The 25,884-nt window shown below is 35.5% G+C and overlaps 1 protein-coding gene and 2 long non-coding RNA genes across 15 annotated transcripts in view; 1 reads left to right on the forward strand and 2 right to left on the reverse strand.

Moving 5' to 3' along the window:
• NFIA (nuclear factor I A) overlaps positions 1-25,884 on the reverse strand; it is a 597,699-nt gene that overhangs the window by 207,188 nt on the left and 364,627 nt on the right. The gene's annotated exons all lie outside the window — the stretch shown is intronic.
• LOC144333116 (uncharacterized) overlaps positions 1-25,884 on the reverse strand; it is a 53,668-nt gene that overhangs the window by 4,130 nt on the left and 23,654 nt on the right. The gene's annotated exons all lie outside the window — the stretch shown is intronic.
• Positions 460-4,958, forward strand: LOC106998956 (uncharacterized). The gene is made up of 4 exons (XR_013401486.1): positions 460-567; positions 2,567-2,651; positions 3,957-3,990; positions 4,794-4,958. It is a non-coding gene; the product is annotated as an uncharacterized LOC106998956 (long non-coding RNA).

A 25,884-nucleotide genomic window follows, 5' to 3' on the forward strand; every position in this document is an offset into this window, starting at 1 on the left:
ACTGAAAAAAAAAAGTTTTTAAAAATAATAATGCCAGTACTAGATTTAATGAAGGATGTACCTGAATTACAAATGTCATCATGACAGATTAACTTAGCCAATAATTATTCACTGCTTTTTTTTTTTTTTTTTTTTTTTTTTTTAGTGTCAAACAATGGTAGACACCAAGACAAATAACAACAAAGGCAAAAGAGTTTACTTTATTTAGACATGCTCATTCTAACATAAGGAGAAGATACATTTTCCTTTCAAAAACTGAAGTCTCTTTGGGCAAACTTTCAGTCCTTTGGCTATTAGGGTTTGTCTTCATGAAGACAGACATAAAGCAATTCTGTTCTCTTCCTTATTTGAACACTTTCAGCCTTCACCTGGCTCTCTGCCATCCCAGCTAAACCACTTGACCTCTGATTACATAACAGTCCCCATCTGTGAGCTCAGCCATCCTCGGGAGATAGGAGGGGCCATGAGAAGCTCAAGTTCACCACAAGCCACAGCAGTAAGCCATGCCCTAGCCTCTGACCTGTGCTCCAATTTTGGTACAATAATTTCTGCCATGTTCTCCAACAGGTAAGCTCTACCTCAAGGACTAACTTCTGTACCTGTATTTGGTCAAGTGCCTTGGCTCATCTGGAACTGGAGATGTTGACTTGCTTTTCCCTACCTGCCTCCCAAGAACAAAATTCTGGCATGGAAACCCAGGCTAGCATGTGGAGCCCTATGACCCACTGACAGACTTCTCTGATGCTAATCATCTGCCTGGATTACTGTCATCTGCTCATGTTCTCTATTTCTTGGTTCTGTCCAACTTTGGGGAGATTCACCTGTCAGTTAGACTTCCATGTTGTAAAACACTCCACTAAGCTTACCAGCCAGTGCCTATACTCCGACCATTTAGAACATGGCTGGACTGAACTTCTTTACGGAACTTCAAAACTACCAATCCCAGAATATCAACCTTCACATAATTTCAGGTCCTGGCCCTTTACACATCTCATCCCAAGATATGAACTCTATCTGACAATTCCCTTTTCTTTCCCTTGGTAGGTAGGAAACAAAACATCTCTAAAACTCTGTAAAGAATATGAATAAAAAATAGAATAGAAGTTAGCTTATCCAGTACTGTTACGGCCAGTCGTTGGTTGGTTAATTTGAAAAAATGGATGAAGAAGATACTCTTTTAATGAGACATATGTACCTTAAACATTTTAACTTTGAGCACATATGTGGACATTCTTTGGCCAATCTTTTTATGCAGAGACAAGAATTTAAATTTAATAAGTCTGTTAATAATTGGAGCTCCACAGCATCTTTCTTACATAATGCGTATCTATAATGCATCAAAAAAGATTTCCAGTTCCATTTACTTTAAGTAGAGGGAGAATTTAAAGATACTTCTAAAATAATCTAACAAAACTCTTATTTTTACAACTTCTCTCATCTTCTGCAGTTGTCTCACTCACATGTAATCTGACAGAAATTTGTGTAGCTTGCCTTTACTGATTCTTTCTAAGGCACTGGGTTAGTTTCATAGAAATAAAACTTTTTCATTTTGAACTTTCATGCCATTGGTTCACATAAATTTAATTAAATCACACAACAGTGATACATATAAAACTAGTATAAACAGGTCTGGAATAACACAACTAGTTATGTAGTAGGTAACTGTTGGCCATGAACATTCAGCATGCCAAAGGAATCAGTTAGCATATTACAAAGAAAATAAAAAGTCTTAGTTATCCATCTTGCAAGCTGGTTAATACGGTTTCTACTATGAGGGTCTATCCAAAGAAAATATAATCCAAATATTCATTGAATGGATATTATGAGTAGAAACTGATGTTTGATGCATAAAGCTTGATGCTGGGATACAATGCTGAAAAAGACACCTTTCCCAGCATTCTGGTGTAGCTCTAATTTCTAATAATATCAGAAAGTAATTAGAAATAATTATAAGAAACTCCCCACTGGACTTACTGTATTTTACATGGTAACTGAATTGATACCTCTATCTACCTGCTATAGGAGGCTTAATATTCAAGTTGATCTAAATGTATTTAAAGAACATGAAAATTAACCAACTTACCTCCTAATACAGTATTTTCAAATTCTGAAGTCTATTTATATTTTTGTTATTTTGTATCACTACTTCTGTTTTCATTTAAATACATGACTGGTGAAGCCGTTTTTAAAATTAGAGGCACTGCATTAATACAAAAAATCAACTGCCATTTTAATATCACTTAGTCTGACAATTGAAAACAATCACATAACGGTCATAATTTTTCAGTATTTTATGATTTTTCAGGTTACATAACTATCAGTTTTCCCGTGATTGTACTTAAGATCAACCTTTTAGCAATACGAAGCCTTCATCTCAACCTTCTGCTTTTTATCAGTTTACTTATTATCAGCTTCAAAATAAGTGTATGACGTAACTGTGGCAATAATGATGGTCCCAGTAACAGCTAGCATTTATTGAATGTCTAGAAATAAAAATAAAGTGATTTACATATACATAACTTTCCCAGCAACTTTTGCAAAGTAAACATTACTATCCTCATTTCAGCGTGAGGAAACAGACAGCACTAAGAGAAAAAGCTGGAACTCAAAACGAAATTAACTCCAAACTTAAGTTCTCCCACTTCGACAAGGTGTGTGTATGTACGTAGTAAAGAGATCACAGAGTTCCCCCTCCAGTGAAATTTGTATTTGTACAGATGCATGTGTATGTAGGCATGTGCGCACACAAACACACACATACACTTTAGTTAAATCAATTTCATATGCAAAAGAAAAGTGAGCCAGGGCTAAGTTATTAAAAGAAGCCTTTGAAGCAGAGAGTGATGATGTGTGAAAGACATACCACAAAAGTTTATTTAAACAAAGAACAAGCACAGAGGGATGGGACAAAAGTGAAAATAAGAGAAATGAAGGCTCTCCATCTTTTCTCTGTGTGTATGGATTTCTCATACATAGAAAAACAAAACAGTAAGAAACAGATGTATGCAATTTATGGAATATCCAAAAGTAAAATTAGTTTAAGCTAGGGCCCAGATGAACTCAACTCCACACTGATCTTTCAACAAAGATTTTCTATGTGAAACACAATCATGTTATCCTGTAGTAAAGTCCTTGATATTAAACATAATTTCTTACTTCTAAGAAAAAACTCGAGCTATGATTTTAATAAATATTTTTATAGTATCTTTTTCAGTGTCATGCTATGAAAGCAAAATTTTCAAGTAGGTTTCAGAAAAGAGATAGAGCCTTTTTACTTTCACTCATCATGCTCTGCAGAACATTTCAATATCCCAGTGTACATTTCAACAGGCACTAAACTGGCCCACAGTTTTCTTACAATTCAAATTTTTGTCTGGTCATCTTAATTAAAAGGGAAAACTTCGGCCAATCATACAGAAATTATATTCATGACACATACCATCTAGATCATATGGAAGTGGCATGGTACTTGTAAAATAAACATTCCTCTTTTAGCAAAACAAAGAGCAACATTTACATTGCTCTTGGGGAGCAGAACTAAAAAGAGAGGCCAAAAAGTTGCAATGGAAAAAGCTCTTCTAATCTAAAGTGAAAACTAATTTTGTCTGCTTGCATTTAAGTAGACATTATAAAAGTCTTATAGAGACGCCATGCTTACAGAAGGCATTATTGCCTTTGAATATAAATGAAAGCACATTTCTAGCACTTATATTATTACAAATATTGAAAATGGCCTCCAGAAGCTTTTAGCAATGTACTCTTTGTCTTGTTTCCAAAGAAGCAATCCAATTAAAATGATCATTTTCAGCATAGAGGACTAGGACAATGAACCATACCTTGCACCCGGCATCTTAGAAATACTTTGGGAAAAAAATCTATGGAAAATAGATTTGAAACTTCCATATGCGTTCTGTGCACTTTTACTAACCAAGCATAATTTACCAATATTTTCCTAGAAAAGGAACTGCATGTGTTTTTCTGCCTCTTCCAGTAAGTATCCATCCATGATTATTCCAACCCATACCATGTTTGCTTCCTTGAATTCACTAGGTCACAGTGTATCTTGTGTACTCAAACTGTCAGCAGGAATATGGTAACGAATATTATTCTTTTTTTCTTTTTTTTGAGATCGAGTCTCACTCTGTTGCCCAGGTTGGAGTACTGTGGCATGATCTCGGTTCATTGCAATATCCGCCTCCCGGGTTCAAGCGATTCTGGTGCCTCAGCCTCCTACGTAGCTGGGACTACAGGCGTTTGTTTGCCACCAAGCCCAGCTAATTTTGTATTTTTAGTAGAGACGGGGTTTCACCAGGGTTTGAGGCCAGGCTAGTGTCAAACTCCTGACCTCAGGTGATCCACCTGCCTTGACCTCCAAAAGCGCTGGGATTATAGGCGTGAGCCACCGCATCCGGCCATTATTCATTTTTGATATATTCCTTCTACCTCCCCCATCTAATAGCAAATACCCATGTTAAGTATAAAGAAGACACTTAATACATGTATTGGATAAATTATTTTTCTTATATTAAGATTATTTCATTGTTTGTCCTAACTATAACATTTCGTTAGTAAAGTTTTTGATTTGTAGAAATATTTCCTTCTGAAAAAAATTGATGTTTACCATGTTGTTGTGGTCTAAAGTTTTTCCTCAATTCCATAAACTTAATTCTTGTGGCCATTTTTTCAATCAGTAAGTATGTAAGCACCTTTTATAAATTGTTTTAAAATTGTTTACACTACACTTAATACTAATGAAATTATAAAATAAAAATGTATTGTTTTATGCATTTCAGGATGTATATCATAAAAGATGGATGTCTTCCTTTTAAAATATTTGAATGGGTCACCAAATAATTACCTACTTTTCTCTCACAACTCAGATAAATAATTAAAAGGAGATAGACACAGATTGGTTGCATACTTAAGAGTGAGAATCAATTAAAACAAAATTGCATGCATGTTCTTCCAATAATATATCCCTACAGGGATCATGAGATGCTACCTTTACATTTGTAAAATTACTGAGGTCAGATCAGAGCCTTAATGCTATTTCTCCATGAGCATTCAGAAGTGGTTGTGCATAGGCGTATGTGGAATTGGGGCTGGGGAAGATTTAATTGGCAATTTTTTAGTTATTAGTATCTTCATAATTAAGTGCTTTAAAAGTTTCTTATAATGCCCCAGAAACCAGAAATGGTTGTTGAATACTTACTGAGCACGCCTAGAGTGGAAGTTTCTTGTTTAAGTTGGTATTTAAGTTGGGACTGCAGTACGGCATCTTTCACAAACAAACATTTTGGGATTACCTTTAAATAAACATTTAAATCCCCTTCATTAATTGTCTCAGAGCTCTCGGGTGCAACTTAACAATAGGAAGCAGCTCTGCTCTAAACAAAAGAACATAGAGCTTTGGGCAGATGCCACTATTTGAGAAATCACACATCATAAGGAAAGGTGGTTACTTCTAATTTAGTTCTGTGGACCAATTCAAGTTTGGGGGTTCCAGAAAGCCTGAAACACTACCTCTCAGGGCTGTGTTTTAATATTAGGGAACTGTCTAATTTCTGCTCAAGAAGTTCTGTGCATTAAGTTTTACAAAATCCATCTCACCCAAGCCTTTTAGTTAAAAGGCTTGCATAATTGTGCACACAGATGAAAACGGCACTCGTGATATTACATACTTTACCGCATTTTCCCTTGAATCTATCTGCCCATTATTATGGTTAATTATGCAGAGGTTTGGTTCTCCAGCTGGAGGGACAGCTAGTTGAGGGAGAGCTAGTTGAGGACCTTTATTTTTTTCCCTGCACCTAGTTCAGTAGCTGACATAGAAGGGCTTGGTAAATGCTGGCTCAATTAGATTTTTCAGAACTTCCTCAGACTAATGTTTGCTTATCACCGCACACATGTACAAGAAATACTTGAAACTCTTGAAAAGGAAATTTAGTCCTTTAAGGGTTCAGAAATAACGATGAGAGATAACATTCTCTCCCTAAAAACAAAAAAGCTCAAAACCAGGAAACACTTGATAAAGGAGCTCATGAGGATACTTATTCTCTCATTTATTAAACTAAGAAAGTTCTCAGGATCATGTTGGCAGTAGACCATTTCTGGCCCTGAGATGAATGCCCTTTTTCCAAGTTAAAACCATGGCCCAGCTGTGAAATAATGATGGCTGCAAGGAACCCAGTGGTGGCAGCAAACTCAACTCAAAGGCCCAATATCTGTAGGCACCAAACAGACAAGCCAGCAAAACAGGAGTGGTGACCAGATGTCAGCAATGGCCCGAGGGCATCCCTCTCACCTCTCCTCACACATAATGCTGCTTTCTTCCCCCACCCATTAAGTGTGGCATCAAGAGCAATTACAGCACACTCCCAATAGACTGTGCCAGGCTGGGAGCTGTAACACCTGTCACAAGGCCCGCATGACATTAACGAGGACCCGGAAAGTAGCTTTAATGAGCTGACCCTGCAACAGATAGAACCTAGTGTGGTGTGGTGTATGTTGTGACTATTCCAAAGATACTGCTCCCTGTACCAAGAACCGGAGCAAACACATACATTCTGAAAGCCCAGTTCTTCAGAGTGCCACTGCATATCACGCAATGACACATGAAAGTCTGTGAAGTACACATTTCACTTGGTGTCAGCTTAATGCTTTGTCCATCTGGAAATCTTTATCAGTGGCATTCAGGTGACGAACTTGAGTTGTGTCTTGATACTCTTTTTGTGATAGAGTTGTAACTTTGGGAGTTGTAAGCTCCTTTAAGAAAAGATGCATTTCTTCCTCATCTAGCTCTTCCCACTGCCCAAAAGCCAGTACATGGCAGATGGCTGGAAGAATGAATGGACAAACAGATGATGTATGAAAATTACTTAATGCTTACAAAACCTATCGTGAGACAAACGGTCAAAAAAGTAAAATGGATAAGAGACTGACAGAGCTCGTTTTGGTTCACGGTCAACATTTACAGGCAAAGGGAATGACTTCAGGATTCTTGAGCATCCAAGACACTGGCCTATAAAACCTCATACAATGCGATGCTTAGTCAACTTAATAAAATTACTAATATGCTAAGATACCAAGGCTACTAATAAAGAACTACAGACGAACCAGTGAGCCAATTTCACATCAGGAGCCCAGCAGGCGATGTCTAGGAGTAAGTACTTGGTACACATTAACACCGATTATACTTCTGATTGCAATAATTAATAAGGGAAATTAGCCTAGTGATTTACAATGTGTCCTCCAAAAATCAGTCATTCCATCTTTGAAGGGGATATTATGGACAATGACACAAAGATAGTTGCTTCCAGATTTTTTTTTTTTTTATACGAGTTGGAAGGAATCTGAGAAGTCGTTTTAGTCTAATCCCTTCATTTTTCAGAAGAGGAAACTGATGCCCCCAAAGATTAATATACTGTATCTGAAGACATGCAACTAGTTGAAAGCCAAGTGACTCAAATGATCAGGGGTTCTGTTTCTCTTTCTGCCTAAAGAGAACCATAATACCTAGCTTCTATCAACCCACACTATCATAAGAAATGATGTATCAAGAGTCGCATTTTAAGTATATGACATAAAGGTTAGTACAAATCCAAGATAACGTTACTTTTTCAAAATAATGTTGATGAACATATCTACTGTTAAATTCCACTCCTAAAACAACAATCATTACTACAACTATATTTATGTCTTGGCAACTTTCCAAGAGATCCTGGAAATGTTAATACTTATAAAGAAGTTCCAGTTCCTCTTTTTAAACAGCATTATTATTAGATTTTCACAACAGGATAACTATATTTAAATACTAAGTAGCTTATGATTCATACCTTCGAAATAAAACAGTTCACTTCCAAATGCTTGTCCTCAAACTGTGGACACACAAAGCTGCCACTAGAAAGTAGTGGTTTTTAATTATGTGCCAGCTTTAGTTATTTTGATTCTTTGGGGTTCATACGGGTTTATAGGACTTCACTCAGTTTATGGGGTTCAGACAAGGCTCATAGTGAATTTCACCTGGAACTTTTCACATGGTTTGAGCATTAACCAGGGATTGAGTGGTTTACAGATCATCCAAAAGAATTTCTGTCTTGGACTCTTGCCGTGAGCTCTAAGTATTTAAATTCCAAATGAATTTATATCACAGAATGACTACAGGTTTTTAGTAACTGTTTCTATTTTCTTATTTTTGCCATTTTAAGTGAAAACCATGAAGTAGATGCACAGAGAGGAGAATTTGATAATCCAAAGTTTAAAAAAAAAATAAATGAACCCTAAATGTCTTGATATCTAAATATTTAACAGTTTACAAAGGACTTTCATATATTAATTTATTGGATACTAACCACTGACCTTTGTAGAATATAATGAGATCAGTATTTATGCCAATATTATCTCACTCTTTACCTATGTAATTATGTTTTCTAACTGAAATATTTATGAAAAATAATAATCAATTATTAATATAATTTATTTTGTAAACAAAGTATTAAAACCATTTTTATAACATTTTTTCCCTGAAGAACAAAAGCTTGGACCATAATATATGGAAAACATTTTGATGCCTATAGTTAGGACTTTGAACTTTGAAAATTTACTTTATATTTATGGAAATGTTTTCAGGGGATGTTATAATGAAGTTTTACTGTGTATACGATGTTTAAAAAGCTAACACAATGAATGAATACTTACAAAACAAAAACTATGCCCCTCAATTTAATTCTACATACATAGTTTATAAGATTTCAGGATGGTGTCATAGCTTTTAGTTAAGAAAAAGCCATCTAAATTTTCTAGGTTGAAAGTTAGCAAAAACCCAACTATGTCCTCCTCATACTAATGCATGAAATACCATTTTTGCTTACATTTTGAAGACTCAAATTCATCCCAGCCATTTTTCTATACATAATGTATGTTTGAGTTGAAAAACCTAGCAAGAGGACATTTAGTTCCATTTATTTCAATCTACTGAAAGTATTTAATGAAGAAAAAATGTTTAAATCTCAAATATATCTCAGCGAATAGACCAGCAATTCATATTGCTCAGTCTACTTAATGGTTGACAATTTAAATCCAGACAGGTAGAAATAAAATTTTAGCATAATTCCCTGAAGTCTATTAGGTGTGTATGTAGAAAATGCATTTATGTGAAGTAAATTATTACACCATTTAAAAGAAGGAGGATGATACTCTTTTGTTTGAGGAAAAATTCAAGATTTAGGCCTCTAGCCAGAACTCACAAATAATCTAGGGTTTTTAAATAATCAATTATGAAAATCACTAAAATACTGTTACATTATTTGAATCCTACTTAAAAGTAAATAATACTCTTCTGAGAAGGTCTGACTCAAACCCAGGTGACTATAATGTACTAGATTATTTAAGTCCATCATTTATAAGTTATAACCATATAATTTAACTAACATATACATTCAAGGTATACAACAGCTAAATCCCTAGCCCTTGAGTTTCCTTCCCTACACACAGCCTCTCTCACCTATCCTGGCAGACCCAGGCCTCTGGCTGTGAAGAAAACCACAATGTGGGGAGGAAAGCCTACAAAAGAATGAAAACAGAAAGTGTCTAAGGCCTTGGCAGAAGGACACTAAATAAAATAGAGAGTGGTGACTCATTTTGGCAGTGAATCCACCTCAACCCCTTCAAAGCCTTTGGCAAGAGTCCTCAGAGGAGACCCCAGCCTTTTGCCAAGCCACAAAACACCACAATTATTATCGCAGCAGTCATCAACAAAACAGATTTTGTAAACTGACTTGTTGGCACATAGATTAAAGAAGCTATAAAAAGGAATAACAGCTGTTTGGGTTGCCCTATGCAGAAAGCTACTATATAGAAAGTAAATTTTATATTTCGATACATACTTGGGTAGACACCAGCATACACATACACCCCATGTACTAATTATACGTGTATGCTATGTAGAAAAGGGTAAAATGCTAAATATACCACCACATAAACTGAAAACACAAACAACTCTTTTAAAGTAAAATACTCACTTTGGAAGAACTAATAGAAAAATTTCCTAAAGAAAAGATTTCTGCAATTCACTAATTTAAAACATGAACTGTGTCTACAAAAGCAAAATGAATAAAGTTTCTCTCAAAATACTAAAAAGTACTATGCTTTTTCATATAAGCAAGAATGGTGATGTGGGAATTTGCAAAAATATGCCTTATTCTACCTACCTAAACATTGCTTGATTGGCAGTTTATACTATAAATCTAGAATTTTGTCATGCTTCAGACAATTTGAAAAAATTCTACTTGCTTACACACTCATAACTTGTTATGAATAAGTAAAAATGGCATATTTTAAAATGATTTAATTTTTGCCTCAGCTACAACGTTAGTCATCTGAATAAATCATCAATGAATATGTAATAGAAAAAACCAACAAAATTGACAAGTAACAATCAGTATTACTTACACATTCTTAATATGAAGATTTAAAATGCACTATGATTTACTGTAATGAGGTGTGAACTCTTGATTTTCTAATTTAAAAAGAAAGGTTTTATTTTGGTTCCTTGTCACTAACTTATAGTACGATATGTAAGAATTGGCAAGAAAGACTTCTAAACTATTTTACATTTGTAATATATAACATTACAAATATACTCTGGAAATATGTATGAAGGGATCTGCTACACACCTTGTATATCACACAGTTGCCCTGCTAACCTCTAAATGCCTCCATAGCTCTATGCTGAAATTTCCAGAACTGAAGGATCTTAATGAACATTGATCTTTTATGCTGAAGGATACAGAGTTCAGATTTCAGCTCTGTCAATAACATTTGGTTTTACCTATTGAATGATTGGGCCTTGGTTGACAACTGCTTATTAGGCGAGAAAAGACTAGAAATAAACATACGAGAAGCTTCGATGGCTACAAACATTGTTGCCTAAACGGCAGGAGAAAATCAGTTAAAAAAAAAAAAAAAAAAGGACCGGAAAGTCACATTTCCTGGCTACCTCTTGTGATAAAGAATATATAAAACGTACACACCACCTAGGGGCTCCATGATTGAACAAATCCTAAAACTATAGATTTTTCAAAACTCAAGCTATATAAACTATCTTGCTATATATTATTATCACTAGCTGATTCCATTACCAATTGAGATAAAAACAAAACATCACTACCTTCATGACAACCAGCCTTTTTTAACAGCTTCTTAAGCATTAAATAAAATGTTTTATCACCTAAAAACTATCTTTAGGAATGCAGGTCTCAATCAGAATATAAAACCTAGTCCATTGCTGATATTAAACAGAAGATCTATTTCAGGAATTCACTGACTAAACTAACTGCCTGGAGAAGTTAATTTATCTATTTTTTTAAGTATCACACAGAAAAATTTCAACAACTTGTGGAAACATATTCACTATGAGGTCACTCTTCAAACTACTACAAATCCTGCCATTTTCAGCTTAGTTTGGTACTGGTTATTTATATAATTAACCATATCACAGAGTACAAACTGCAGAGGGTTCAAATAAAATTCTTTTTTCCAGGCTTTGTTTTTTAAGTTCAAACTATCTTCCCTTATTACCATTTCCTCAGCTTCTTCTATCTACCTTGGAATCCAAGCACATTATGCAGCCAGCACAATGAACCAACATGCCAGCAGAAGTAGTATGCTCCACCTATCCAAGAATTTTAAAAGCATCCAAGCACACACACACTGTCTCCTGTGTAGCCTGGAGATCCCTATTGAGCTCATGCCAAGTGTCTGAAAAGTTGGACCCTGCATCCGGTATTTACACTAAGCTAAAATTCTAATCAGCACTAACAGCAGTATGTTTTAATTCACCCTTATGATTTTATTTCAATCTGCTAAGTACCACAACTGCCAGAAAGCAATTGCTATAAACTTAAGTAAACAAATGCAAAACTAAAATAAATCTTAAACCTGTTGTATATAAAGTTTGTGCCACTTTAGGCAAGCAGTACAAAAAGGCACAGCCTGAAGTCTTAGTTAACGCTCTTCGATCTCATTTAGAAAGCTCTTTGAAAGTATTGCCTTGTCTAGGCTTTTTCCCCCTTTCTAAAGAATTATTTGGTGCATATTAGATAAGGTAAAGAAAATGGCCATGTTATTTTACAGTGGTTTTTCACCTCATGTATTCCTCTGAATAGTCTTCTGCCAAGCATGTGAAACAAGTAGTACGCGGTGACTACTTGAATCTCTGGATGACACTACAGCCACTCGTGCCAAGGAGATGGTGCCAAGTCTTGCATCTTCGGGTTTGTGGTTTTTTTCCTTCCTTTTTGGGTGATAGTTGTGTGGGGGGAGGGGGTTGACAGTGGGGGAATCTGACCAACAAATTCTGAGAAGTTGGTCACCATTTTGAACCTGTTCAGTGTGCTCAGACCTTGGCAGCCATCTTACAGCTTGGCAACCATTTTGAGAATTTGTTTGGCAAGCTCTCAGAATTCGCTGACACTGTTTAAATAGAATGCTAGTTAAAAATAGTCCACATTAAACAATACAATGTGATATCAGGTAAAATAACCCCCAATAAATCTTGCCAACAAAACAATTTACAACATCCTCACTGAGGTAATGATATCCCAATTTCCTTAACTTAAATACATTGCACGAAAGCAGCTTAAAATCTGATTCTTTAACCCTTTAACAGACAAGCTCTTAAGAAACAGTATCAGAAGGGCACCAGTGAGTAGGAAAGTGGAAGATATAAAGAAAGAAAGATGGCCAAAAACACAGCCATGATTGACATCAACACATTCCCAAGTGCTTTCAAATTCAAGATATGAAATAGAAGGGAGAGGTGCTGTCATCACATTCCATCAGGTATAATTCTAGAAAATGATCACAATATTTCAGACTGTCCCATTTCATGTTTTATGAGCTCATGGAAACTCTCTTAAGGAGTCATGTGGCACAAAACTCTCCTTAGGTAAAGAAATTATAAACCAAAACCATGTAATCTTATGAACTAGACTAAAAAAAAAAAAAAAAAAAAAAAAAAACCCAAAAAGACAAAACTTGCAGGTGCTGATTTTTCCAAAATCAAGAGTTATGTATACAATTTTCTGACAAAGTTGTCATATTTAACTTTACTCTTTTCCCTTACGTTTCAACATTTCTAACTCAATAAAAAATAAGCTCTGTCCTTGCAAATATTTCTCGATGTCTACAAACCTGAAATACAAATGACAATTTCGCACTGGTGTGACTCTGGCATCAATACCAGACCTATATAGTTTTGTAGAAAATTGAATTAACCAAAATGACAGTGGGTGATAATTTCATACCACATGAAAAAAGAAAATGACAATTCAGTAATTTGAAAATATCTTTTGTCCATACTGAACTAAATAACTTTCACGTATACTTCAGTATCTGCTCTTTATTGTTATCAATATTTAATATTGTATCAGTATGGGGGGAAGATTTATGATTTACAAAAAAGACCCTATTGTGTATGGTTTGTGAAAAAAAAAAAAGTCTAAATGAGCTAGTCTGTGAACCTACTCTTACAGTTAAATCATAAATATGAGGATAAAGCCTAAAGAATTTTGAATCTTTTGATGTTAAAAGACAAAAATCTGGAGTCATTAAATAACGTTCCTAGCCAATATTTGTTATTTGAGATTTAATGCTTTTGGGGGCATGATGGATACCTGACTTGTATTCTAGTTTCACTGGTGGTATAACTCATAATGGCACTGAAAAAGGCTAAAGCCATGCATTAATAACAATGTTTACACTATTGCAGTGCTTTTTACACTTGAAGGCTGAATTTCAAAATTTCTATTGATATTCCACAGAGAAAACATTTTACTTCACTTAATACTATACAGAGCGAGACAATTAGTTAAACCATGATCAAAATTAGAGTATCACATAGAAAGACACTATGCTGAAATGGATCCTTCTGAAGTCTTTATACTATTAGATGTCTCTTTATTGAATGACAGTATCTGCAGTGGTATGACGCAAACCATGCTAGAATAGTTTGGAATGCATTGATAAATTGCTCTATCGATCTCGTTCTGCTTCACTTACCATAATTATAGCACGGTAATGAAAGACATGAATGATATATTTTCACTAGAGAGGAAAGCCCAGAATTTTCCTGTTTCTTTACAAGATTATACCCAATCCTTTCAATTAATACAGCATAGTTGATATCTAACACTATCTGATGAAAAGACGCCCAATTCTAGTATTCTTCTTAAATATTATTGTTCAAATATTTGACAATTATTTCGAATAATATATTAAGTGTTTAAAGACATAGCATTTGCTCCTCTATAAGATGCTGTTTCAACACAATTTTATACAAACAATTATTTCACTTAGAAAGCTATCTTTTAAAACTTTAAGCCACCTTACAAACACAATTTTATCATCTTATAGTCATTCAACATGCAAGAAGTTACCTCAAGTTTATCAAGGATAATTCCAATAAGAGTTATTATGTTGAAGAAGAATACATATTAGAATGAAGGAAAAGATAGATAAGCAACTAAAAATATTTTCAGAAGAAAAAATTAATGATTTATTTAATTAATGCTATCTGATAGTCCTGATAACAAAAGATTTCATAGAGAAGACTCAAAATAAAAATAAAAACTTTTTAACAGACATCACCTGTAATAATTATTCATTATCCATAATTATTTGGTACCCATAAAAGTAATCATTTAGTTTCAAAGAAACCAAAATCTGCATTAAAACCACACGAGCATTAGAGCTGTTGTTGTTGTGCCACTTTATTCTTCCTGATATTGCCATTCTAGAGTACTACTAAGAAAAGACACCAGGTTTTCCCAAATGGATACATTTAAAATTAAAAGTGTCATTCCAAGTCATGCAAAAGGAATGTGAGAAATCTTGAACAGGATATAACTGAGTCTTAACAACTTAGAGCAAGATTGGGAATGCTTTTATTTTAAAATACTCATTAATGAAAAGATTTCATTTTATTTGCTTTGCTGTGAAGAAGGAAAATAAATATTGTAAATTTTTCAAAGAAAAATTTATGGAAAAGAAATTCCCCCAACAACTAAATGGTATAAAAATTGATCTGTTCTTCTGTTCTCAAATGACAAAGGCTATCGTGGGAATAAAATGTAACCCAGGAGAGCTGTGACAGCTATCAAACTTTCCCTGACACATTAGAATGTCTGAAGCCCAGACACCAAAGGTTTACATCAGAAAAACTCCAGCATGTAGTGAACAACTCAAAACCAACTATCGACCATGCTATTGATTTTTAGTGGAGAAACCAAGAGGGCAAAAGCACCAGAAAAGATAGAATTTCTTTTTTCTTTTCTCATCCTTAACTTAGTGGGCTGCCAAACTTAAGTCTTCTCAGGCTTGAGCCCTGTGAGCTTGCACTGCAGCTAGCCAGGATGTCTGCCTGAGATAATTCAAGCTGAAACCAAACAGTGTACAGTAGAAGGCAATTCTCCATTGACTTGCAACATAACCTCAGAGACAAATGCAGTTTCTTGACAGAAGGGTACAGGAGGAGACAAGGGAACAACTGCAAAACTAATACATATGATTTTCTTTTCTGATGATATTTGAAGGTACTGCATATGAGTTTGAAAGTTCATAAATTATGCTCGACTCAACAACTGCTAGGAGGCTAGGTCAATCATATTTGAAACCATTTAAATGTAGATTATGGACAAGGTGTTACAGATAGATTTATTTGGAAATTAAGGAGTAACCCACTTACTCCCAAATTCCAAACTAATGACACAGAAAACTCCAAGTTAATTTTTAAAGAGCTAACTTCTTCCCTTTCACATAAATTAACACAAAATGGGTTATTCGAGAAGCTAAAAGGTAACAAAGCAAACTGCTTGCTTTAGCTCCTTGGGGTCTTAATCACATAGTCTTGAATTGGTTGAGGATCATTTACTTGGATCATTATAATCATATCCTACAAGTATTCTGCCATTTAATTTGTGAAATGCATGACCACAGAGCATGTACATAGAAAGAATTATTAGATGAACTCATTTTACTACTAAATTTAGAGACGGCTCTGAGCCATTTAAAAATACTAACAATAATAATGATGATTAATAATGATGCACTTCCATTCTGACTCACAGAACTATCTCAAGAGGTTTTACAGCTGTTCACTAATTAAGTCTCATATTCCCCGCCCCCTTGCTAGGTAGATGAGTACTGTGATGCCAATTTTATATCTGGGAAAGCTGAGGCACAGCAAAGTGGTAAGGGTAAATCAAGATCCTACAGCAGGTGCAAGAATGAAAATAAGAATGTAGGAAACGCACAAAATAGCGCATCTTGAAATCCATATTTGAAAACAGCGATGGGAGAGGAGAAAAATTTGCACAGAGTAACTAATGAAGAAACAATAGGGCTTATTTCCTGTTGATTCTGTTGATTAAAAAAAAAACCCACAATGGATTTTATTTGTTTGTTTGCTTGCTTTTACCTATTCTGTCAATGATGAGAACACTATTTGTTTTCTGAATTTGTTTTAATATATGTAAGCACAATATTTTCTCTGTCACAGAGATTTATCAGTCAATTGTCAAACTAATTCTTCTGTTGCTAATGTCATCCAACAAAGATGAGCTTCTCATATTACCTTTGGTTTAACAGAATTACTTGGAAACAGTAAGTGCACCCAGATCTCACAAATCACCACTAAAGAACCTACTCATGTAACCAAACACCACCTATTCCCCAATAACCTATGGAAAGAAAAAATTAAAATAATAATAAGTGCATATTTTGCTGAGCTGGGAGACTCCTTTGACTTGCGACATGGCTGTGTAAGTTTGAGGTTCTCAATAATGCAAATGAGAGATATCACCAACTATTTTAGGGTTAAGAAATGCTTTGATCATTTATTCACTCAACATGGGAGTGGAGAGGCGAGGCACATCTCCTATGTGCCATGCAATGTTCAAGGTGCTAGGGATAGAGCAGTGAACAAGACACAAAAAGTCACCACCCTCCAGGAGCTTATATTAGACTGGACTTGAGAAGAAGGGTCCTAGATATGTGTTAATTCATTCATTCCACAATTATGAAACACCTCAGTCTCTGGTATAAAAGTATGAAAGAGTCATTGGCTATGGCTTCAAAGAGGTTGTTTTATTTTCTTCTTAGAAAATTTAATTTTCTTAAGATATTCTCACTGGTGACAAGCAAAAGAGTGATTGCCATAGCTCTTTGGGCAGGAAATGATTAGAGAAATGGACCATATCTGCCTATGGACTAAGTCCTTGGTTATGTCCTTCACATGTTAATACCACTGATGAATACACTGAGCTATTTTAGACAATAAGCAAAAGAAAGAAGTCGCAAAAATAACAAAATAATCACAAACAAGAAAGAAATCCTTTCTTGAAAAAAAAAAATTGTGTTTAGTACCTGTTAAAAACATATCCAAGTAATACTATTAGGCCAAAGTGTGGCTTGGAAGGTGTTTGTTAGCCCTACAACTTCGGCATTTTCTGTTCCTCTGTGTAATATTTTTGTAGGTGAGGGTCATGATTGGGGTTTAGATGTGATGAAGTACGTTGTGAGAAATCACATCAAATAAATAATGTAAAAATTTTATAAAACACCTGCCTTAAAAGCACAGAGCAAACATTGCCGTCTGTTATTTTGTTCAAAGATACCTTGTGCCATATGTTTGGGGACCCTAACTACAAGTACCCTCAAGATACAGCCTCTGCTTCACACCTATTTAGCTAAAGAACTCTCTCAGATGGCTACTGGGTTTGTCAGCTCTAAATAGAATGGCCGTTCCCATGTTGATACTGACCTAGAGAAATTGGCTTCTCTCTACCCTCTCTTTCCACTTTTTTTTTTTTTTTTTTTTTTTTTTTAAAGACGGACTTTTCTTCAAAATGATAAGTATACCTTGAATTGGATGCAGATGAATTGCCCGTTTCAGGCTGTTTTTAACATGTTCTGAATCAGCAGTAGAACATAAGAGCAGCCCCAAGGTGGGGGTAAGAGGAGGAAAGGGAAGTTCAGAACCATGTAAATAACGTATCATTCCCCACTGATCTGTCATCCACATTGTCAGGCACTAACCTAAAACCACTATGTGTCTCTATAATAACAAGACAATCTTCAATTGAGTGGGGGAGTCAACTCAGTCTTTTTTCTTACAAATGAAGCTGATCAACCTTTTGTCTCTCTTTTTTTTTTTTTGAGACAGGATCTTGCTCTGTCACCCAGGATGGAGTGCAATAGCAGTATCAAGGCTCACTGCAGCTTCAACTTCCCAGGTTCAGGTGATCCTCCCATCTCAGCCTCCCAAGTAGCTAGGACCACAGGTGTGCATCACCATACCCAGCTTTTTTTTTTTTTTTTTTAAAGAGATGGGGTCTCACTATGTTGCCCAGGCTGGTCTCAAATTCCTGGGCTCAAGTGATTCTCCCACTTCAGCCTTCCAGAGTTCTGGGTTTACAGGCATGGACCACCACACCCAACCTTTGTTCATTTTTAAAAATTGCCTGTGATGTATTAGTTTCACTCCTTTATTCACTCAACAAACACTGGTCCTCCTGTCCATTATGCCTTTCATTGCAAAATGGCAACTTATTTTTGTAGGAATAGCTTCTTTCTTAAGAAAGAAGTCTTAAAAGGGGTATAAAGGCTTGACTAGGATCAAGACAGGACCTACCAGGAGGAGGGAAGAACTAAAACAAGAAGCCAGGGGAACCACAGACAGATGCCAACTGGCATGGCCAATCACAGCTATTGTATTTTTAGGAAATACTGCAGATGTAGCCACCTTTAAAAAAAACAACAAAAAAAGTAAAACAACTTAACACAAACTGTAATTTTAATTTGAAAAGCCCATTCAGGAAGTGCTGTAAGTCAAAATACATACTCAGTCTTCTTGAGTAACTTGTAAGTCATCCACTCTCAGACCATTAAAGCAGCACAGCTAGAAAGGAGGCAATATTGACAGTTTTATGGTAATATGAAAAGCACAACCTTTTTTTTTTTTTGCCTAAAGTAGTTAAATACTGCATCTCTTGCTGGGACTAGAGCTAACCATTAGGGGCCTCTCTGAGGGACTACTTTCTTTTATATGCTAGTGCTTATGAAGGGATTAGTAAGGGCAAAGTAATACGGTAGGTGGGTAGAGACAAAGGAGCAAACAAACTTTCGGAGCTCACAGAAGAGTTGGCAATTGGAACAGAAGAGGCAGACGTATACCTACATAACGCAAGAATGATCAGCATCAAGCATTCAAAACCACCACAAAGCTGGGTCTCTGGTCTCAGGAGCCACTTTTTTTTTTTTTTTTTTTTGAGATGGAGTTTCACTCTTGTTGCCCAGGCTGGATTGCAATGGCACAATCTCGGCTCACCACAACTTCCGCCTCCTGAGTTCAAGCGATTCTCCTGCCTCAGCCTCCCGAGTAGCTGGGATTACAGGCACACAGCACCACGCCCGGCTAATTTTGTATTTTTAGTAGAGATGGGGTTTCTCCATGTTGGTCAGGCTGGTCTCAAACTCCCGACCTCAGTTAATCCGCACGCTGCCTTGGCCTCCCAAAGTGCTGGGATTACATGCGTGAGCCACCGCGCCCGGCCAGGAGCCACTTTCTACGTTAGGTCTTGGTGTGGAAAGGAGAGCCATTCTCTCACTTCCCCTTCTGCCCAGATTATTTAAAACAAGAAACAGGTAAGAGGTCAAAGATATTTTCACAGCTCTCTGTAGATCTACCTATAGATTCTCAATAGAAAATAATAAATAATAAATTATGCCAAGCAACTACTGAAACCAATGTAACGGAAACCAATTTTGTAGCTTTGTGGATACACTGACCCATGGCCAAACACCCTCCCAAGGAGATACCACAGCTATCCCCAGGGGGCTGCTGGCACAGAAGGGAAAGTGTAATTAATGACTGAGTACCTCTGCGTCGGCACTGTGCTAGGTTTCTTACTTATATCTATCAATTTCATTCTCACAAATCCTCTTTGAAGTGGTTACTATCATCCCAATTTTACAGATAAAGGAACTCAGACTCTGAGAAATTAAGGAATTTGTTCAAGGTCATAAGGCCCCAGGATTTCAACCACCTCCATCCAATTATAAATTCAAATATTCATCCTTCTATTCACAGCACAAGTAGTAAGCAACAACTATGACATGACTCCCCTGACTTCCCCAGTTTCAGTAGGTTCCCCTCCACCGGGCTCCTCAAATACCTGCAGTATGTTGCTACCACAGGCCTTTTTAAATAGCATAGCATTATGACGGTCAACTTAGGGAACTTTCTCCCATCACCTATGAACTGGGTTTCTCAGTATGGTCTGTGGGCTCCCTGCATCTGAATCACCTGGTATTTAGAAGTATGATCTTTGGCCCCTAGTTCAGAATCTCTGCATTTAAGGCTTGGGAATATACTTCCTTAACAATTCTTTCCAAGTGATTTTTGTGCTCATGATAGTTTGAGAATAGTTTCTGTAAGATTTTTTTCTAGGCTGCCTTTCATCTACAAAATCCAATGCATAGCTTAGACAAGAATATAGTAGGTACTGAATCAATGTCTGTGAAAGGAAGAAGGGAGGGGGAAAAAAGAACATTTTTTTAAAAAGCAGTGCTCTAGAGTCCAGAGACAATATAAAGGCACTGAATACACAATCTAGGAGCTTAGAATTTATTTAGCGAAGACAACATACACTCAATTACAATTCTGAGAAAAAAATAGAACAAATCAGAACTAAAAGGGTGGTTAAAACCCAACGAAAAATTCTTGCCAAATGAATTTATGAGCAATGAGTGAAAAAGCAAGAGTTCAGAAAAATAAACTTGGGGTGACGTAAGTACCCACAGAGAGCTTCTTGGAGATGGAGCTTGAGATGGGTTTCAAAAAAGAAAAAAAACTTACATAAAAAGGGAAGAAAGTAGAAAGTGTTTATACTTAGAGCAGGAAAAACTAAACTAAACTGGAAAGTGAGATGTTTTTTAGAAAAACTCCTGTCACAAGTGTTTTTTAAAAAAATCTCTGTACATTAATTTTTGCCACAATTAATGGAACTAATATTTACAGGCCAGCAAGTTTGAAATATAGTGCCAATAAAAACTTTTACAACTCTGGAAATTTCTAAAATTGGTTCTCTTTAAATTTGTAGCATAGGCAGAATACCGGATGATGTGGTACAGTAAAAACATTTTATTGGCATTTAGTTGAGATGACCTGCATAATTCACTTGTGGCTTTACCACTTACAACATGTCATCTCAAACTCATAGCAATAAAACTTTTATGTAATATTGCTGTACTATGCTTTACATAAATATGTACATATATAATATATATGGCTTAATTTTCCCTTTTAGTTAAAATGGGTCTAGCCCAATCACTCAGAGGAATATTTGTAAACTTGGATTAGTCATAATTAGTGGCTGTGGAATGGCTACAAAAGAGCCACCCAGTGCCATGCTTCATTATTCAGATATAACCTACTCAATATTTACTTCTTCAAAGGTATAAGTAAGGGAAAACTATTAGAAAAATCCAGAATCACTGTTCTGTTCTGTTTAATCTTTGTGGACTTGTTTTATACTTTCCCAATGCATTACATTTCTTTTTTGCATATTGAGTTCTTTTTTGAGCCCTCAATCAAGAAACTGAAAACTAAGGTTCCAGCTTCAAACCCATCACTAACAGCTGGGTAATGATAGTCACAGAATTTCTTTGAAAGTCAGTTTCCTTATCTGTAAAATAGGTGATATAGGCCCTCAGATGATATCGGCTCTCTCAGAATGCAATACTATTGCATTATTTCTTGTTTTGTTTTTTTGTTTGTTTTTACATTGAGGCACGGTCTCTCTGTGTTACCCAGGCTGGAGTACAGTGGCTATTCAGTTACAATCACAGCTCACTGTAGCCTTAAACTCCTGAACTCAAGCAATCCTCCTGCCTCAGCCTCCTGAGTAGCTGGGACTATAGGCATGTGCCACTATACTCAGCTTAGACTGCTATTTTTAATCTTAAATTGGCTGTTATATAAACAGGTCTTACCTTATATACAACCTTCTTAAAGGCTGAGCTATTTTACAATAGCTAAATATAATAGCACCAAGTTCAGTCCTAAGCAGATAAAAGAACATGGATATTTTTTGAATGGATCTGAATTTTACATATATATAATTGTGTCATTTACTATTTGAAATAAAACATGTGATTACAATTTCAGCATATAACCTAATGACATTAATCTAGGCCTAACAGCTAACAAAGAAATGATAAGCAGTGACAACATAAACACAATTTATATCCTAATTCACAGGACTTTATTTTTATTCCTGAAAAAAACATTAAACATTGGTCAAACTTCAGTGGTGACATCAAATATGTATATAGTGATACTTTATATCCAGTCATTGCTTAGTTACAACACGCAAAAAAAAAAAAAAAAAAAAAAAAAAACAGGAAATTTTAAAGTAACTTCCGGAAAACAGCTGTATAACTATAAAACTATCTCAGAAACACAGAACTTTATGAGTATCAAATTTGTTAAAAATATACATTTCGACAAATAACAAAGAGCCAGCCACTGAGCTACATGCTAGAGACGCAAGGAGCTTCACCCTCCAGTGGGGGCCACTAGTAGCTACAGTATAGTGTGGTAAGTACTGTGGCAGAAGTACACGAAGCTTCTCAGGAAACAGGGAAGGTAAGTCTCTTAACTGCTAGAAAGTGTGTGGAATGGTTTTCCAAGTGATCCAATGCCTAAACTGAGTGTAAAGAGGAGCTGGAGTTTTCCACGCTATGAAGCCATTTCGATGGAGGGTATCCTGTAGAGAAACCAGAAGGCGCAATGGCCCTGCACTGACACTGCGGTACTGAGGCACTGGTAAAGCACAGCACCTTGGTAAACTGTAAGCACGGCAACCCAGCTTAGAACAGAGAGCTGGAGCATGGTGTGTCCAAGTGTGAAAAATGGGATGCAGGTGAGGAGAGTGGACTTTATACAGCTGGTGAGGGGGAGTCAATGAAGGTATGTTAACAAAGGAGCAATAGTTGTTACTTCAGAAATATCACTCTGGCAGTAGTGTAATGAAGGGATAGATGATTGAGAAAGACTGGGAGTAAAGAAAAGAGGCTACAAAGTCTAGGCTAGAAATAATAAAGGTCTACAACTGAAGGAAACAAGGGATAGGAGAGGAATTAGTTTGCATGCTAATAAAAAGGTGGACTCGGGGAACTTGGTGGATGATTAGTTACAAAACACTAAAGAGGAGTAAGAGATAACTTCTAGGTTATGATTTGAAAGAAATATTTAACGGGTGATACCATTAGATGCCATTCCTTCCTATTCATGTAACTCTAATAATTCAGAACACCCCCTTCATAATAGGTCCTTTCATCAAATTACTGTCAAATTATTTTAAGGTTATTTCTAGATACTCTGTTTTTTATTGCTCTCCTGAATGAGATCTTTTTTCTGTCACAGCTTCTTATTGGAGATGACTGTGTAACACAATTTTTGGCTTTGGGATATTAATCTATTAACTAGCTCTTCTGCTAAATTTTCTTATTAATTCCAAATGCTTTTTAATTAAAACTTTTGTCTAGGTAGATAATTCTATCATTTCCAATTAGTGATAATTTCATCTCTTCCTTTCAGATAGTTATAATTCTTATTTCTAATTCATATATTTTGACAATGTTCAAAACTTCTAGAAGAACATTAAATAATAATGGTGATAGCAGCCATCTTTGTTTTCTCCCTGATCTTAGGGGAGATGACTCCAATATTTCACAATTCAGTATGATTCTTTCTGTTGATATGACATAGATAATTTTATCCTGTGAAGGATCCTATTCTCCTTTGTTACTGGTTTTAAAATATTTGGAATCAATGCTAAATTATATCAAATTCTTTTTGCTCCAAATGATTTTTAATAAGGTTTTCATACCGGTATCCCATATTTTTGTAGAAAAGTCAACATTTAAAATATTTTAAATTAGATTGAAAAAGGCAATAAATGAATGCTGGATAGGAAGGAAAGACACACAGCTCCTGATTCAGACTTTGGTCACAGAGTAAGGATGGGGTTCTTATAGCACCTAGCATGGTAGGCAATCAGTAAATGAACCAACAATGATTTCTCTTTGAGACGATGTCTAGTTTAACATTCCATTTTTGTTTGAGCTTATCAAACAAAATCAAATACAAGGAATTTTAATAAAACATTTCCTAAGATCTTACCTAGAGCAACAATGATGTTTTGGGGGCCTGTGTACATGAGAAAATATTTGGAAGATGCAATGAAAAATTCACTGCACTATAAATATATCACAAAATTTCAAGCACAAATACAAAAGACATTTATTTTCAGAATGTATGACTGAGTAATTTGGGGGTTATATTGAGAAAAATGGAATAGTAATTTATCTTTCTAAGAATATCTTTAACATGATCTTGCTTTTTAGTTCAATAAAATGGTCAAGTTGATTTGTACAGAGGAATTAAGCAATTTTGGTTCCAATAAAGGAAAAAATTATGTTGCTTTTTTTTTTCTTTTACTCTGACTCCATTCATTACTTACTTCAGACAATTCGGATGAAACATTCATTTCCTTCCCTATATGAAAAAGAAGAATTTTTGTATTATTTTGGGCAATATATTTGCATTCTTTGTTATTAATGGGTTCTTATAATATTCTTTCAAGGTTCAAATAATTAACCTTTAAAGGCACAAATAATTAATAGTCTTTTCTTTGTTCAGGATTATTGAGCTTATTGTTGCATGTGTTTTCAAAAGAAAAATTTGTATCGCAGAATAAATGAAGAGATAATAAACATTTGAGAGCAAAGACATACAATGTGGCTGCCTAATGAAGAAAGTTCAAATCATAAGATATAAACATAAATCAGGAAAAATACTACTAATATCTTCAGGATTCTTTTGGATTTAACATTACACCGAAAACCTTCATGTACACATTAAAAAAAAAATACAGAAAACCCAGTATTTCTCCCAGGTCCAGAAAAAAAATGAATGAATTAATTAAATATTGCAGAAATTTTAGAATTTTAGAAATGTGAAAAAGCTAAATCTCACAGTTTCTGGAACATAATAGTTTTTCTCTTCCAACATTAACCCTGTCACATTTTGGCCATTATTATTTGAGCCACACCATCCATTTCTTTGAACATCTTTCTTCAGGGTAAGTGTTCAATACTGAAGCCCAGTCCAAGCCAAGGATGCACAGATGGGTGGTTACAGCTGCAGCTCCTCTGACAGACTGCAAAAACCCGCTGGGACACTTCCCCCAGCTCTGTCTATCCATCTTGTGAGCTGGTGCAACTCCACCTTGCTCACGGCTTTGTTGAGTGTGTCACAGGACTTTGGCCAAAATGCTACAATTCAAATGGGTCTTATTAATGGGATGAAAAATGAACTCTCAAAACACACATACATACATATCACATGTTTTTCCTGAAATGACTGACAATTCTAATAAAAAAGAACGTTATAATAGGTTTAAAAAAACCTTCAGAAATAGTGTATTCAGACTCTCTTTAGCAGGGTGAATGAGTCAAGTTACTCAATAGGATCCATTCAGACTGATTAAATTGGAACCAAGCCAAAACAGATCTTCAAGATCTGAGAGATAGTGGTCATTGAGCCGGGAAGAGGGAAATGGCATCAACTTGAGAATGTACAGACCACAATAGTGATGGAAAATAACAAACTGGCCCATCCAAAGGCTAGCACAAAAATTTATAATAATGAAACTTCTAGGCTTAAATATTCACGGCTCTCCTTATTTAAAACCTGAGATAATTAATCTGAAACACCTGCTTACAATACCAGAAAAGTCCATTTAAAGATTTTAATTACAA

Source organism: Macaca mulatta, chromosome 1 (assembly GCF_049350105.2).
Source record: "Macaca mulatta isolate MMU2019108-1 chromosome 1, T2T-MMU8v2.0, whole genome shotgun sequence".
Lineage (NCBI taxonomy): Eukaryota > Metazoa > Chordata > Mammalia > Primates > Cercopithecidae > Macaca > Macaca mulatta.